We start from the raw sequence: 16184 nt of genomic DNA on the forward strand, positions 1-16184 counted from the left end.
AACAGGGCTTCCTTTCCTGGTGCTCCCTCAATGCCAGGAGCAGTCTCATCTATTCCATTTGGCTATTTGTGTTCCCTGAGCTGTTTCTGTGCTGCCCCATCTGCCATCCTGCCTTCCATCCGTGCCAAGTGCTGCCAGCTGCCAGCACAGCCACCTCCCACCCGCCCCGCTGAGCTTCCCCGCCCATTTGCATCCCCGGCACAATGGCCTTGCACTCACTCTGGGGAAAATAAATGGGACAAAACTGACCCAATACCTTCCCCTCTTCTTCACCAAGATCCCTGTGGGACCTGACTCAAGGCAGGCAGGAACTGTGGCTCAGGTGCCACAGTGGCCCAGCACCTGCAGCCTGAGGTAGTTCAAAAACCCAGAGGGCTCCTTCTGAAATGAGAAGGGGAAATGAGTGGCCTTTTCCTCTGTGGTGTGTTACTGCTGGCAGAGCAGTGCCACAGGGATCAGACTGCAGCAGCACATGTAAATACAGACTGCTGAGACTGTCCTTTCCTTAGGGTGCTCCCTCAAGGAGGACTCGGGACACGGATGGAGAGGAAGGAACAACTATGGCAGCTCTAACTCCCACCATGGCACTCTCTTCCTCTGTCAGGAAGCTTGAGACAACAGGAAAAGTAAGTGTGGCCATAAACATGGCCTGTTTCAACAGCAGCAGCCTTTTGGCTGGCTATGGCAGGAAACCAGAGGAGAATACATGCTGGAGGGAGGAGAGAGAAACCTCTCTGTCAAGACTTCCCTTGCGTGCCCTTCCTCATAACTCCAGTAAAGCCTGGCACCCCAGCCTGCTCCAAGCTTGTCAACAGCCTTTGTGCTGCCATCATGGATGGAGTCCTGCACTTCACTCTCAAAAGAAGGGACAATGGATTTTATTGATGTAAGAGTGAGTTAACAAAGTTCAGTAGCAAGCGTGACAGTGACTTAACAACTCTCAAGGTTGGAGCGTCACTCGGCGCCTGTCTTAACTCTTTTTCTGCAAGCCAAGAAAAAGGGAACAATAGAGGCATGGGAAGTCCCTATAGAAAACAGCCATGGAAAGCACAGGTGGTTAGCTTTTTCATTTGAGAGCAGTCCCCAGGCGGGTGCTGCCAGCTCAGAGGCACCCGACAGGTGCACAGCATTGTGATCCAGTGCACGTCTGCCCAGTCTGAGCTCACAGCTCCTGCTGCGCCTGCAGCTCGGGCAGAGACAGGGCAGGCTGCAAGGCACAGAGAGCAGGGAAAGCTGCTGCTGTTGCCAAGTGCTTCCTATCAATGACAGTGCTCTTCTCTGCTCTCTTGCTTGTTTCCCTCCCTGAACACGGGTCCTACCCTGTATGCCTATCCTGAATGCCCTGCCCCACTCTCTGTCCTTGCACTAGCCCTGAACTGCTCTGTCCTTTGGGGCACTCTCCAAAAAACCCTCTCTTGTCCATCTGGGCTCAAAGCACTTCTGCCCACAGCCAAATTTCTGAAATGGCCCCATGCAGAAGGTTTGGCAGCAGGACTCTAATGCTGATGAAAACCAAAAGATTCAAGTCTTCATGCCAAGGCAGTGCTTGCTTAAACCTTCACAGGCCCAGTCAGTTCTGCCTTGGCACTGCTCTCTGTCAGCTGTGTGCAATGCCACAGACTGTGGGTTCACTGCTGTTGGGTCCAGCTGACCTTTGCCTGAATGGCCACAGTGGCCACTGGGTGACCAGAGGGTGGTCATTCACAGCCCTGACCACAGGACTCACAGGAGTGAGTGTGGCACACTGTGTGCTCTGGCATTACACCAGCAGACCAGCTTGACCTGAAGAAACCCTGACATTCCCACTGCTGAAGGGGACAAACCCAGAAGAAGACACAGGCCTGGCACATTCCTATCTCCTCTGGGGGCATTCTCCACCAAGTCAGACACATGCCAAAGCTCTCCTTAGGCTTGCAGCTCAGTCTAGGATGGGGTCATACCTGCTTCACTTTCTGCAGTCACAATGGCACTACAGAGGCTGCAAGAGATGGACATCCCCTACCCTAGAACATGATCCTGGTCCTCCAGAAGCTCTTCAACCTCCTGGATCAGGTGATGTTGGCTACTGCCTCTCCCTCAGCTTCAGAGAACTGGCTTAGCCCTCCCAGGGGAGTTAAGCCCCCACTTCCTCTGAGGCAGGGGACACTGGCACATCCCTGTCAGCAGGTTTTTCCTTTTAGCTGGGCTCCTCTGGTCACAGCAGGGGAAGTGGACCTGAGGGATATTCTAAGGCACCACCCTCAGGTGTGAGCTGCAGAAGGACTTGTTGAAAAAGAACAGGCAGACACACAACACCAGGGTCACATCTTCAGAGTCTTTCTTTTGCTGCAGGGCAGCAAGGAGGAAAAGCACCTTGAAGCCTTCAGTACCCATGCAGTTCAGCAGCAGACTCAAGAGCAGCAGTAGGGACTGCAGGTCCTGAAGCTGGCATGCCTGGCTTGGATCAGCTTGGTCCTGCAAAAGCCTGAGTCAGTTATAGAGTTGTCACCAAGTGCACCAAAGGTCACCTGGAAAGGCAATGTTTGGCACCATTTTATTAGGGACAAAGGGCTCTGGCTCCAGAGGAAGATAAGGAGCTGCTGCAAAAGCTGTGGCCAGACCTGTCACCTGTGGGGGTGGAGAGGAATTCTTTGGAAGTGGAAGGGACATAATGAACCCCCATTGCTCCTGTCACTATTCCATTGGTACCTGTGCTGTTGCTGTTCTCCACTCCACCTCAAGAAAAGGATCAACCTAGTGCTAGTACAGTTCAACAGCCAGCAGGGCTTGTGTTTCTCCTCTCCAGCAGCATTTCTTTACTCAATTGAAGTTGTCAATGACACCAAATTGAGTGGGGAAGTGGACCTTTTGGAAAGGAGAGACACCCTGCAGGAACATCTGGATAGGCTGGAAGAACGGGCTAGCACGATACTTACGAAGTTCAACAAAAACAAATGTAAGGTTTTGCACCTGGGAATACATGATCCAGGAGTGCAGCACAGGATAGGATCTACCTGGATGGGGAGCAGCTATGTGGAAAGGGACCTGGGGGTCCTGGTGGACAAGCAGCTCAATATGGGTGAGCAGGGCAGAGAAAGTTAAAAGGATGCTGAGGTACATCAAAAACTGTCACCAGCAGAGGCAGACAAATCATTATCCCATTCTATACTGCACTCACCAGGCCACACCTGGAATGTTGTTCAGTTTTGGTTCCCAGTATGCAAAACAGATGTGGATGGGCTGGAGAGGGTCCAGAGAAGGGTCTCTAAGATGACCCAATGACTGGAAAACCTGACATCTGAAGAGAGGCTAGGTTTGCTCAGTGGGAAGTAGGTTTATTCAGCCTTGAGGAAAAGAGGCTTGTGGGAGACTTCATTACCATGTTCTAGTGTTTGAAGGATGGACACAGAGAAGATGGAGGTTCTGTATTTACAAGAATCCCATGGAAAGGATGAGGAGTAATGGGTAAAAGTTGCCCCTGGGGGAATTCTGTTTCACCACAAGAGGAACATTTTTCCCAGTGAGAACAATCAGCCATTGGAATGATCTCCCCCTGGAAGCAGTGGATTCCCTAACACTGGATACATTTAAGATCCAGCTGGGTGAGGTGCCTGGGCCATCTTGACTAGACAATGCTTTGACAAGAAAGGTTGGGTGGTCCAGCCTGTCATTCTATGGTTCTATGACTCTATGACATGTACCAGCAGCAGATAGGGAGCAATTTGCTTCCACCTGGCAGGGATTCCACTGCATACATTTGCTTCTTTTGTTCACCTTTTAATCAGTCTGACCACTGTTTTGTTGAAAGAGCTGGGAACATTCCCATTGCCACAGGAGGTCACTGTTGGGCAGTGTATGTGTGCAGTGATAAGCACTGTCATTCCACTTGTGAAAGGAAGTTATCACCAGCTTACAAAGGACTGGCAGGGACTGAACCCTTGACCCAGGGAAGGAACATAAAATTGCATTGCCACCACCTATTGTTAAACCCATGCTGGGTAATAAACCAGTATCTTCAGGTGTAGCATGTAAGATCCCTGTACAGTGTTTTGCCACCAGGTTTTGCTACACAGCCAATGCCACAATTGGTACAGTCAGATAACTTTTAAAATAAATTAATAGAGAAATGTTGTCTTGGGCATGAAGTTAAATGGACTTTGCACTCAGAGTAGTGGTGTAGGAGAAAGATGAAACAGGTTGTTTAAAAAATGGTGTAATGAATTGGAAAATAAATTTATCAGAGGCTATGCCATTCTTAAAATCCAGACAGACAGCAACTGGTAGTCACTATATAAAAGTTTTGAACAATCTCCTGTGCTGAGCCAACAGAAGCAGGATGCTTTGAACACCTCAGTGTGGCATCCAGGACATCAGGGGAGAATTCACCACTGCTGCTCTGGAAATGCTGGGTCACTTTGCAGTGGGTTTGAGGAAAGGAAGATAGGAAATGAAAATGAAATTTATTATTACAGAGTAAATACAATCCAAGTCATAGGTCTTTCCCATTCCCAAGGAGTGACTGATGTCCTGGACACATGGGTGAAATGTGTTTGTTTGCTGTGGAAAGTGTCCATGCAGCAAGTACAGTACCTACTCCTTGGAACTGCATTAACACTCCCTGTGGTGGGGTGTTATCACCAGAGAGAATGTTGACAACATCTAGAAAGTCAGTATCCTTCATGTATCAAATGAGCCTGGCCCTTCCATTGGGAATTCTCAGATACTGTTAGAGAAGTCTTGATGCACAATGTCATAATTAAGCACACCTTTTCCATGACACAGGCTAAGAGGCACAGTATATTCCAAACCCACTAGTGAGGCAGCAAGATTCAGATATCCATCTGAGTGCCTATACCTTACACTTGTTAAAAGATCTCCCAGAATCTGGCAACCTGGACTTGGATGGAGAAATTAATACATTATAAAGGACCCCCCAAAACAATCACAACACTATCAAAGCTTCTGCTCTTCTGTGTAAGTTTTTCCTCTTGCACAATTGTACACGTGTGAAATAACAGATAACACAGCAAGGGATGGTGATGCCTGCTGGGAAGCAGAGCCATTAGAATTCATTTTAAGTCTGTGAGCCATCTAGCCAACAAGGTGTGCCACAGGGGGCAGTACAAAATTTGAAATTTCCCTGATTCCCATTCCCACTACTAGCAGTAATAGTTACTCAAGGATTTCCAAGAAGATTTGCAGTTTTTATCTCTGTGGATGTTCTTTGGATGTTCCATTCGGGTTTGATGGGACAACATTAGCTAAAGTATAATCCCATTGCTCATAGTGGATAGTACTTATGTGTGAACAATTGTTCTGTCCCACCAGAACATCTGCAATGTTAGGAATCTTTTTGGAGGATTAGGAACAGTTAGATTGGGCACAGAAGCATTGAACTCTATTGGTTCAGAAATCCTTAATAATTAAGTGTCCAGTCTAGGACTATTAAGCAGATAAGCTATAATTGAAGAGACCCTGGATATAATAAATGGCAAGGATGCAACTACTGACATCCTGATAATTAGCCTAAACCTTGGGGAAAACTCCAGAAGATTTTCAAGGAAATGTATGCTGGTGTTCAGAAATCTGTTTCAAATGTCAGCAGTGCCATTTCTTGTGTTGTCGTGCAGACATTTATTAGAAATAAATATGGACTGCAAGCCCATTGGATCCATAATGGGAGTCTTGTGATGTTAAGGATCTAGTTATTTGGACTGATGCCAGTATTGTAACCTCCATTTATCAAAGCTGAAGAATAGCAAACAAAAGTAGTCTGTTGGGTAGATCTGTTTAGCACCACACCTTAAGTAGGGAAAGTGAAAATGAACCCATTTGCACAGCCCATTCCCTGTTGTTGTAGCCAATAGAATGTGGCTGGGAGTTCAAGGGGCCAAATACACAGATAACAAAGGTAATCCAATCAATACTCATGGATGTAAAACAGGAAAAGCACTAACAGTACTGCCCTGAACATTTAGAACTACAAAGCCCTCATACAAGTAATATGGCCTCAGGTAACTGCTATTTAAGCTATATGTGATCACTGCATGGTTGTAATCAAGTTAAAATTGGGTTGTAAATGCATTTGGTTTGCTTTGTGATGTTTTCCTGTAATGACAGAATGACTTTATAGAAACTAAAAATCTAATTCATGTTTTTGCTGCTGGAATACTATCGTAAAACTTGGACAGGACCCTTAGGAACATTATGGGACATGATGCATTCTCAAACTGAAGAACTGAAAATTTTAATCAAGTGTAAGGAAACAATTGCTTATCAAAAGCAAATGACTGTTTCTATGCTGACTAGACTGTCAAGACTGTACCAGGAATTGAACAAACTGCTAAATATCATTGGTATGTGATTTTTATGGATTGTGCACCATCTGCAACTGGCATATTGCATCTTAGGTTGAAACTCAGGAGCATTGTATTGTTTTTCTTGTTTTATGCCTCCAGAGTTAGTGCTAACCTCATGCTGAAAGCATGTTATCTAATAATAAACTCTGATATTAGACTTTCCCATGAAAGTGCTCAAAGTTTTCCCCTACCCTTACCCACAGTAAGGCAGGAAGAGTAGCAACCCCTCACCCACACAATGTGGGACTTATCAGACATTTTGCCTATACTAAGAGGTAGTGTGCCATTCCTTGACTCCTGCCCAGATTTTGGCCTAACACACAATTCATGCTAAAGCCTGATGTATGGCAGCAGCAGTACAACTAAGCTAAAGTGACAGCAACACGTACACTGGCTGAGAGAGTGAATTTGTGAGCTATTGCCTTTGTCAGCTAGTGAATTTGTGAATTAGTGGAAGCATGAATTAGGGAATTATCAACTAGACTAGTCTGCTGAGAGAGGGTTGGGCCCTTGTTTGATTTTTACCTAATGAGGTAATGAAGTACAGATTGGCACACAAGAGAGCATTGTCCTTTAAATTGGAGAGATCCAAAGGAACTCTGGCATGCATGTCATCCAGAATCTGCTACGTGACTTTGCTGGCAGTCCACTGACTGTTTGTTCTTTAGCAAGGGATAGGTTTTCATTCAACTGCTTTCTGTCCCCTAAGTATTGCTTAGCTATAATAGGACAGAAATATTTTTAGGGAGCTGATACCTGTAACAGTATTGTGAAAATTGTCATTGTGTGTTGACAACCAAAGAAAACTTATTTCTAGTTTTGTCAAGCTCTGATGACAAGCTATGGTTTGTTTCCTTCTTTCTATACTCCCATAGAATTAAAGATAGCAATTTATTGGTGCAGGGAGAAAAGAGTAGAGATGAGAGGAATGGAAGAGCTTTGCATTTCTTAGCTTCATTTCCTATTTTTGGGCTGGGCGGCTCACTGAGATATCAGCTTTCACTGAACAAAAAAATTCCTTCCTCTGAGAGACTGGAGTCATGCCATCATACTGCTGCTTGCTTGACAAGTGTATATTAACTTAAAAGGTTTGTTTCATCTGTTCCTTATGGTGCTTTTGTATTAACACCAAGTGATGATTAAGAAAAGTCTCTTTCCATTTTTATTCCAATTTTAGAAGTCACGATCACAGGCATATTGTATGGTAATAAGGTATATAATTTTTCCATGTTTTTTTCATACCAAAAAAATTAGAGAATTAGTCATGTGCTAAACAGAATATTTCAATAGAAACACTACAAAAAAGCATAGTTAAACTTCATTTTCCATACATGTGTCTCTTCTTTTCCTTTTCTAAGCCTCTAAGCCATTCATAATTAACGTTTCTCTTTTTTTTTTTTTAATGTAACTTTTTTACAGTTAAGTGAATGAAAGCCTGTCAGTATTCTGTACAGCACAGTTTTCCTGAGAGAAATTATGTGTTTTATCAAATTATTTGCAACAAGCTCTTTTCCCCCCCTAGAATTAATTTTACAGTATCATTGGGCTTTATGCCAGGAAGTGATTGCTCTTGAGCCAGGAGCAATTGCAAACACTCACATTGCAAAAATTATGCTCAGACACATTTTTCAGGTCATCCTGGACAAGTTGGAAATTATGACAGGACAGGAGGTTTGTGGGTGGTCCTTATTCAAATAAAATTTTTTAAAATATTATAAACACATTGCCTTTGCAGAGCAAAGGCCCACCCCAGCCCCTTGAAATAGAAATTAAGGGTGGGACAGGGCAGCAGCCTGGTCAGAACAAGAAGAACAACAACAAACTGTGCCAAGAAATGGAAAACACAGGGGGAAAAGGTGATCTGTTCCATTCATCACCCCAGGTAGTATTTTTCCTATATTGCAAGCTGAGACTGTAGTCAAGGAGTAAGAAAAATGGGAAGGAAGGAGCGATTCCTGTACTGGTGGAAACCATTTTCCATGGGGACCCACCATAACCAGGGTATTGGTGTTTGCAGAGGCAAGGCTGTGGCCACAGCAGCATGGGAGTGACAGCCTGGGAAGGCACAGGGAGGTGCAGCCTGGGCAGCTGAGAGAGCTTGCACAGCCCCGAGGAAAGGTCTGGCACAGAGCTGCAGAGAGCAGCCACAGCAACACCACTCACTCAGGCACTGCCAGCCTGTGCTGAAGCAGCTACAGCCTCTCTCAGAGAGCTGGGCTGATTTATAACCCCTAATCTGGTCTAAAGCACCAGAGATGCAGCTCTTTCTCCTACCATTCAGCCACCAGGTTGTTTCTCAGCTACAGCTGCATCATGCTGTCCAGGTTTGTTTTCTCCAAAGACACACCTGGGCAGCAGGAAGCTCATGTTGACCAGCATTGGTGAGCAGGGATGAGGTAATGCTCAGCTGTGATGGACCAGAGTGGGAGGATTGAACTGCTGGGACCCCTCCACAGCCACCCCTTTTTCAAGACAACTTTGTTGAGTAGTGTGGATGTTGAAATAAAGCTGACTCAAAGCAGGGGCAGCTTTTGCTGGGTGAGCTCTCTGGCAGCAGGTGCTTGTAAGAAGGTTTTCACCCACAGCTTTTTGTCTGTAAAGAAATTGCAGATGGCACCTGGAACAAGATGATGCTTGTCAGTATTCAGGTTGTACCTCAACTACACTTTTTGTGATTAGTCATTTTCTGCTTAAATTTTTTTTCTTTTAAATGAAAAGTCTCAATCACTTCTTTGTTTCAGCTGCTGATTTTGACTGTACAACATGAAGTCATCTGGGAGATGTCAACTGCTCTTTTGGTTAAAAGACCCAGACAGAAAAATTTAAGTCATAGAAAAATTATCAGGTATAAGGATATGCTTATTTTTGGTTTGCACAAGAGCAAGAACTCAACTTTCTCTTCAGCTTTAAAATCTGTGCTTCTGCTTAATACACAAGGTTTCTGTACATGAACATTTTCCTATTTCTTCTGTCTATGCAAGTTAGTCCAATAAAAAAATAAACTACCTTCTCCTAATTGTCAAGAAGTTTTCAATTTTTTAACTAGTACCTAACTACCAAATTCCCCAGGAATTGGTTTTGGGTTGCATCTACAAAACGCATACAGTCTTTACTTAGCACTCCGAAAAACCTGGGGGAAATTGACATAAATCCAAAATTTCTCAAGATTTTCTCAAAGGAAACAAGACATTTGAAAGGCTTATAGGGCTTACCTGAGGGTGCTGTTGCCCACCTTTGCTTTGGGTGAAACTGAGCCTGCCTGCACTGAAAGATCTCGATGATGGGATTCTCTCCAGGAAACACATTTATAAAATCTTTAATGATAAATGCTGTCAGAGTTCTGAAATATTTGCAATGAATCATTCAGTGCTACATATCGGCCTCCTCTTCTCCCACTGAGTCATAATTTTCAGTAGGAGTAAGCAAGGGCAAAATGAAATTTTATTATCCCCTTTTGCCTTTGACTGGGCTACAGAACATCAGAGTTAATTAAAAGGCTGCTAGCAGGAATTGAATTTGGTGATGTAAAAAGGGCAGCTATCATCAGCTTCTATGGTAATTGAAATAAGGAGAACATACAGGAAAGGCCCTCAGTGCCAAACACAATATATAGATAAATCTCAGGGTGTCAAGGTTCAAAATTACAGATGAGAAAACATCTGCTCATTTGCTAGCTGAACTTGAAAACACTTGAAATTCACTAATCATCTCCCAGAGAAGTTTCAAGAAGTTTCTATATGTCCTGCAACTGAAGTTCTAGCATCTCCTAGAAGTTTTAGCATCTGCTAAAATATCTCTTGGCTGAAACTAGAAAGAGCAGCAGTGAAGTCCCAAGCTATGCCCAGTTTTCCCTTGGACAGTGGTGTCAGTGTCCATCTTTCTGTCATGAATCTGTGCTTCACCCAAAAATATAGCCAAGTCTAAGAGCTGCAGGGTGAAGGTGAATTCCATAGGTGCTTATGTATTACCAGATGATAATGGTGCCTTGTGAAGCTACCTAGAATAGAGGGCAGATGGTGTTAAAGGAATAAAGTAGGTATTTATTGAAAAGGATACACCCTGGGCACTATAAGAGCCTGGCTGAGGCTACACCCAAGATGGACCCAAGATGGACTCCAAGTCACGAGTTTTCACACTTTTATAACTTTTGGTCCATTTTCATATTGGGGTTAATTGTCCAGTTACAGCTTCAGGTTATCAAGTCCTATCCTTTCAGATTGGTCTCCTCAATCACTGTTGTTTATACATTTTGGGCCTGGAGCTGTAACAGTGTCCTTGGTTCTCAGGCTGGAAAAGGATTGTTTTGTCTAACTAAACCATGAAGAGAACTTGCTAACATTTTATATGAAGTTCAGAGTTATGTACTAATGCAGTAAAGAATCTGGAAAATATGAAAGCTAAAACTTCAGGTATCATTTCTGCCAAACTTGTGGAGCCAAGACAAGAGGTAAGAATAGCTCGGAGTCTGTGGATCTCCAAGATAATTGTATTTCTGCTCTAACAGAGATCTGAATCCAAAGGTCCCACTACTGGGCAAACAACTCAGGGCAGGAAGTTTCAGACCTTCAGCCTTGCTTGTTTCAGAAACACTGAATCAATTCTCTATCTGCAGCTACAGAAGACATGTTCAGGAGCAGTGCTGGCACTTTCAGCAAACCCTCTGGAATGAAAAGAAAACATGCATTGTTCTGCAACCACTCAGGTGCCTTATGCTATTCATGGAGAAAGACAAGCTGCTCATTCTGTTACTGGCATTAGTTTCTTGGTTAAACATGCTGGATTTGAGGCTGTTTTGTATAGTGTCTGATCATCCTCATGCAATGCACAGGAATCACCAGTATGTAGCTATGGTATCTTATATTTCTGGGATGGGCATTTAAATCCCAGCTTCTAGAGCCCTTTTGTAAACTTCAAAGTATGGAATGCATCATTTAGTAACATCAAAGATCTGAATATACAGCATCCCTGTATTATCTGCAAAATGTTTGTGTACTCTCAGGCAAACAAAAAAAACTGTAGGGAAAAAACCCACACTGCAAAAATGTCCAACTGCTTATAAAATGGCATCCTGTAAGAGCTGGTATAAAAACTGAAAAATAAAAAGATGCCAGCCAATTCTCTGTGCTGACTCACAATGAGGAAGGTTTTTAGAAATTCTTCAGATCCTGTTTTACTTTCATCATATTTAATCCTTTCAATAGCACAGTTTCACTGACTCCAAAAAATGAAAATCTGTACTTTACCTTCTCCATGCAGCCCTGGAGCCTTGATTAAGGATAGTCCCTGATATATCAGCATGGTTTAGATTCGTGGACAGGAGCTAAAGCAATGGTTGTGCAGAGATGTTGAGTAAACATGTACTTTCTTTTGCTCTTATTTGGATAGTGCTGTTCCTGCCTTGGCTTGAAGGAATAAGCATGATATATCTGACAAAGTTTGAAAGATTGGGCCTCACATTTATGGAACTGGCATTCATTTCTAGCACTGTACAAGTGTTTTACAACAAACTAAAATTGTACCAAAGAACCACTTTCTGTGCAAAGTAATGGTAGGGGTACCTCAGCTGCATCTGTTAAATGTGGACACACAACTGAAACAGGTCGCTCAAAGGTGATGTGGAGTTTCAATTTTTAAAAATACTCAAAACATAGCTGGAGAAGATCCTGGACAACCTGATCTAAACTGACCTAACTTGGGGAGGCTGGTAGTGAGGGAATAGATAACCTCCAACATGTATTATTTTATGAATTTCTGAATTAGTGTAACCATCTAGTGGAGCAGGAGAACAAGAAGAAAGAGACTTTGTACCACTGAGGGCAAGGTGGTGGTTCTTTTTAGATAATTTTAAGCTGTATGAAGATACTACTCCTGGATGGGAACTAGTGTCTATCAAGGCATCTCTGTGGGCAGGAGCAAGATGTGAGGCCAGTCTGCTCCTGATGTTGATGCATTTTATCAGCGTAGCCTTGAGCATCACACTGGAATGATTTCGCTCATATAAGTGGTGAATCCAGACATTTGGAGGGCACCTCTGAAAATCATCTTGTCCCAAGCCTTTCTGAGAAGAAATTCAAAGTTAAGTTTCATGTAACTTCAACATGTTTGATATGAAGGAGATCCTCCAGTTAAAGGAAAATCAAAAGTGGTATTCACTTCTTATCTTTCAGTGTTGCAAGGAAATTTAGAATGACTTCACATATTTTGTTGCTTACCTTAGCACACCAAAATGAAAAAACACAAATAAATATTGAGTAACAGACTAGAAATTACTTGCTGTGACTAAAGAGATAACAGATCATATCTAAGTTATTGCTAACATTTGATAGGTCTCATTTTTAGTTTGATTAATGGAATGTGTTTATATCAGGAACTATCAATTCTGATGGAAATATGGAAAGAAGCTGAAATCTTTCCATAAGTCCAAGTATTAGAAACATTTATGAATTGACTAGCATTAACTATCAAAAACTGCAGAAAAAAAGTAAAGCTAAAAATGAAATGCTGAAGTAATGAAGAATCCGATGGAATTATGAGTAATAAATCTAAGATTAATATGTTGTTTGAATAATTTTGTATCTAATTAATATTAAAAACATTGGTTTTTCCTTGGAAAAAAAATCTGCAGTTGGAAACAAACCAGCCTCCAATTCTGGGCAAGTTAAAATCTCTGTGAGTCCTAATGTTTCTATCTGACAGCTGTTGAATAATTTATAGAATGACATCTTCTTTGTTTACATCTAAAAATAGTACTAGTAATTTAATAGCAAGTATAACTATTTTCATTCAAAATATCACTGATGCCCTTTCTGCAGAGGAACCTTATCTGTCTCTGTACTTGAACAATAGAAAAACTATCTAGGTGGTTTCTTTGGGTGTGGGAGTCAGGGAAAGGGTCTTCCAGAGGGCCTTTGGGGAGCCAAGAGACTAACATGCACACAGAGTCCTGTTTGGTCTCCCTTCCACTAGCAAAAGAAACTGATAGTAGGATCCCTTCTTTCATGCACTTGTCTTTTTCAGTAAAGAAAGTTCAAAAGATAAACGTTTCCTGAATATACTGGGAACTAACTGCAAAGAGTTTCCTTGTTTATGACACAAAATCTTCTTGGTCAGTGCTGCTGAGAGGGCTCTTTGCCCCCAGTTCTAGTGGTTTGTAGGCTGTTGTCTCAGCTTTGTCCTTGGTGCAGAGCTGATAAAAGTGTTTTTGGCTGGCTGGTACTGCAGGAGGCAGTGGGACAATTCTGAGCATTCTCCCTGCTGGCCATGCTGATGGAAAGGGTGGTGAGATTGCTCTGCACATTGCAAGGTCGTTGCAGGACACATGAAACAATAACTAAAGGGGATTCCAAGTATCTGGAGAATGGAAATTATAACTTTAGGTAATTCAATGCTTCAAGAAACTTATTTACTTCTCTCATTAATTTTTTGCATCTTTTGCTAGTATGATTCCTGTTTTTACTTTTATGTCTTTGATGAATACCCTTTCCCCTCATAACAGAGAGACCTAGGGAATTTAATAAAGAAAAAATCCATGAAATTTCTTTAAAGCAAAGTTTCATTGGTCTAGAATGATATTGGTACAATACAATTTTCCCTTCTGTGATTCAGAAGCTCATGTGAGTCATACATTATTTCAAAGGCAGTCCCAAGGGCTCAGTCATGGAAATATTTGGGCACCATTTAGTGCTGCTCTGTCCTTTGAGTCCTAGATGAGACAAAACCAGTAAAAAGGAGCACAGCAAATGAGTGCCCTTGGAATGAATAAAATGGCATGCATTTATGTATTTTCTTTATTATCTTGTATTTTAATGATACTACTGAGAATGAGATTCCCTTTACATTGGTAATTATAAAGGAGAGCAGATGGTGAAGACTTATCTTAAAGTGTTAATTAAAATAGCTTACATAGCCAAGCCTCTACTTGAATAAAGTGCATCAGGAAGATATAAGACATGACTGAGTGCCCTATTCCAGTGAATTATTCTTAAATAAAGCTACCTTGGAGCAAATCCACCAGAGATACTTAACATCATGTCAGTGAAATCTCTTTTTCTCAAATTCATTAAACAAGCACTAGATGACAGGTTCTAAGTATATGTTTCTAGAAGTGAAGGGAAGCATGGGCTCACTAGGAGGATTTGTGTTCCTGCCTGCCTTAGTAGGTATTCAAATAAAACAAGTGAATCTTCCTCACTGTCTCTATAGGTTTGTTGTCAGGCATGTGCAGGATCACGTCTGTGTGGGCAGGGCGGAACTGGAGCAACGCCAATTCCCCTTTGGGATTCATCCTGGTAATTCATACAGGTGACTCAACACAAGACAATTGGTTCAGGATAGTGCCTAAGCCTCCCACCTTCGTGAAAACCAGTCTGAGGGTGGTAGCTGCCAGTCTGCAACACTCCACTGCTGAAAGAACTCGTCTCGGTTACTGAAGACATAGTTACAGATACTTTTCTTTTAATTTTTTTTTTATTTTTTTTTTATTTTAGACAGAATTCTGTAAGTCCTCAGCAGCAGCACATCATAGCCACCTAGATATTTTGTAATGAAATATGAAGTCCTCCCCTGGATCAAGGACTAGAAGCCAGTTGCACATATATGCTCTGAAATGGTCAGTGGACTAGTCATACATACAAACTTTTTTCTCGTTTTATTATCTGAGTCACTACATTTTTATTTCAACTGTTAAAAAAAATGAAAGGCAAAGACAGGAGTAACATTCCCTCTGCTTTTCTCCATTGGCATTCTGAACTGCTGAACTGATGACATTGTAAGCTATGAAGATCGAGACTGGACTGCCCTCTTCAGTTCATTTTCGTGCTGCTAACAGTTTTGAGCTCTGGGTTAAGAGTATGGAAAAATGCAAAGTAACATTGATGTGTGCCAACTTCAGTGCATTCATCTAAAGGCACAGGTTTTTCCCCAACAAGATACTGTAAACCTCTGTATAAAGCTTTGGTTTTAAATAATTATAGGTGGGGGGAAAACAGTATTTCTGCCAATTCTTTGTATCATTTATATTGGATTGATTCTGACAGTAAAGACAGAAAATGTTAGAGATCATCTGGTAGGGTAAACAAGATGCTTTGACTGCCTTTCCTTAAGGGCTCAAGCTCTCAGACTGTTTTCTTTTCTGAAAGGTTACAGAAATAGCCCACAGTTTGTCCTTCTAACTGCAAAAATGTTCTTTAACCTTGGCTTGCTTAAAAAGTACAGTTGGGCACAGTCTGGAAACATAACCAGTTAAACAGCTTTACAAATGTAGGTGTTTGCTGGATTCTTCTATCATCCACCCTTTTTACTGGATGTCATTAAACGTTTGTTTGTTCTGAAGTGCTGAAAAATTCTGGATGATTGAAAGTAGAACTGTGCTAAATGCTTCCTGGTCCCTGAGCACACCAAGACCAAGAAGTCAACAAGTTTCAGGCTGGAATCTCCAGTGACTTTTGGCATTATGGTGTGTCCCAAATGCATCCTGGCCTCATGGAAACTGGAAGGTGGAAGAGATGGCTGTGGCTCACAGTGGAGGACGAGTGGGACAAGCACAGGAGAGGAGGAGTTCTTTCTCACTAAACACTTCAAAGCAATTCTGTTGTTCGTAAATAACCTCCCCGATTTTCCTGTGAAAAATTAGTATTCAGGTCATATGCAAGACAGAAAACTGCATTTTCCCTTCAGGCTCTTTTTTCTTTCCCTGTGTGCTTTGACCAAGTGCTTTGATGTTGCTGCTCTCATAGTGTTCACTCTCCTGTAACGAGCTACAGTAAGGAGTAGCTTATGCTGGATTTTGTCTGAGCTCTGCAAATGCCTTTTAGATGCTGCACCTATTGTCAGAAAGCAGTCTAGATT

This window comes from Oenanthe melanoleuca, chromosome 2 (genome assembly GCF_029582105.1).
Source record: "Oenanthe melanoleuca isolate GR-GAL-2019-014 chromosome 2, OMel1.0, whole genome shotgun sequence".
Taxonomy (NCBI): Eukaryota; Metazoa; Chordata; class Aves; order Passeriformes; family Muscicapidae; genus Oenanthe; species Oenanthe melanoleuca.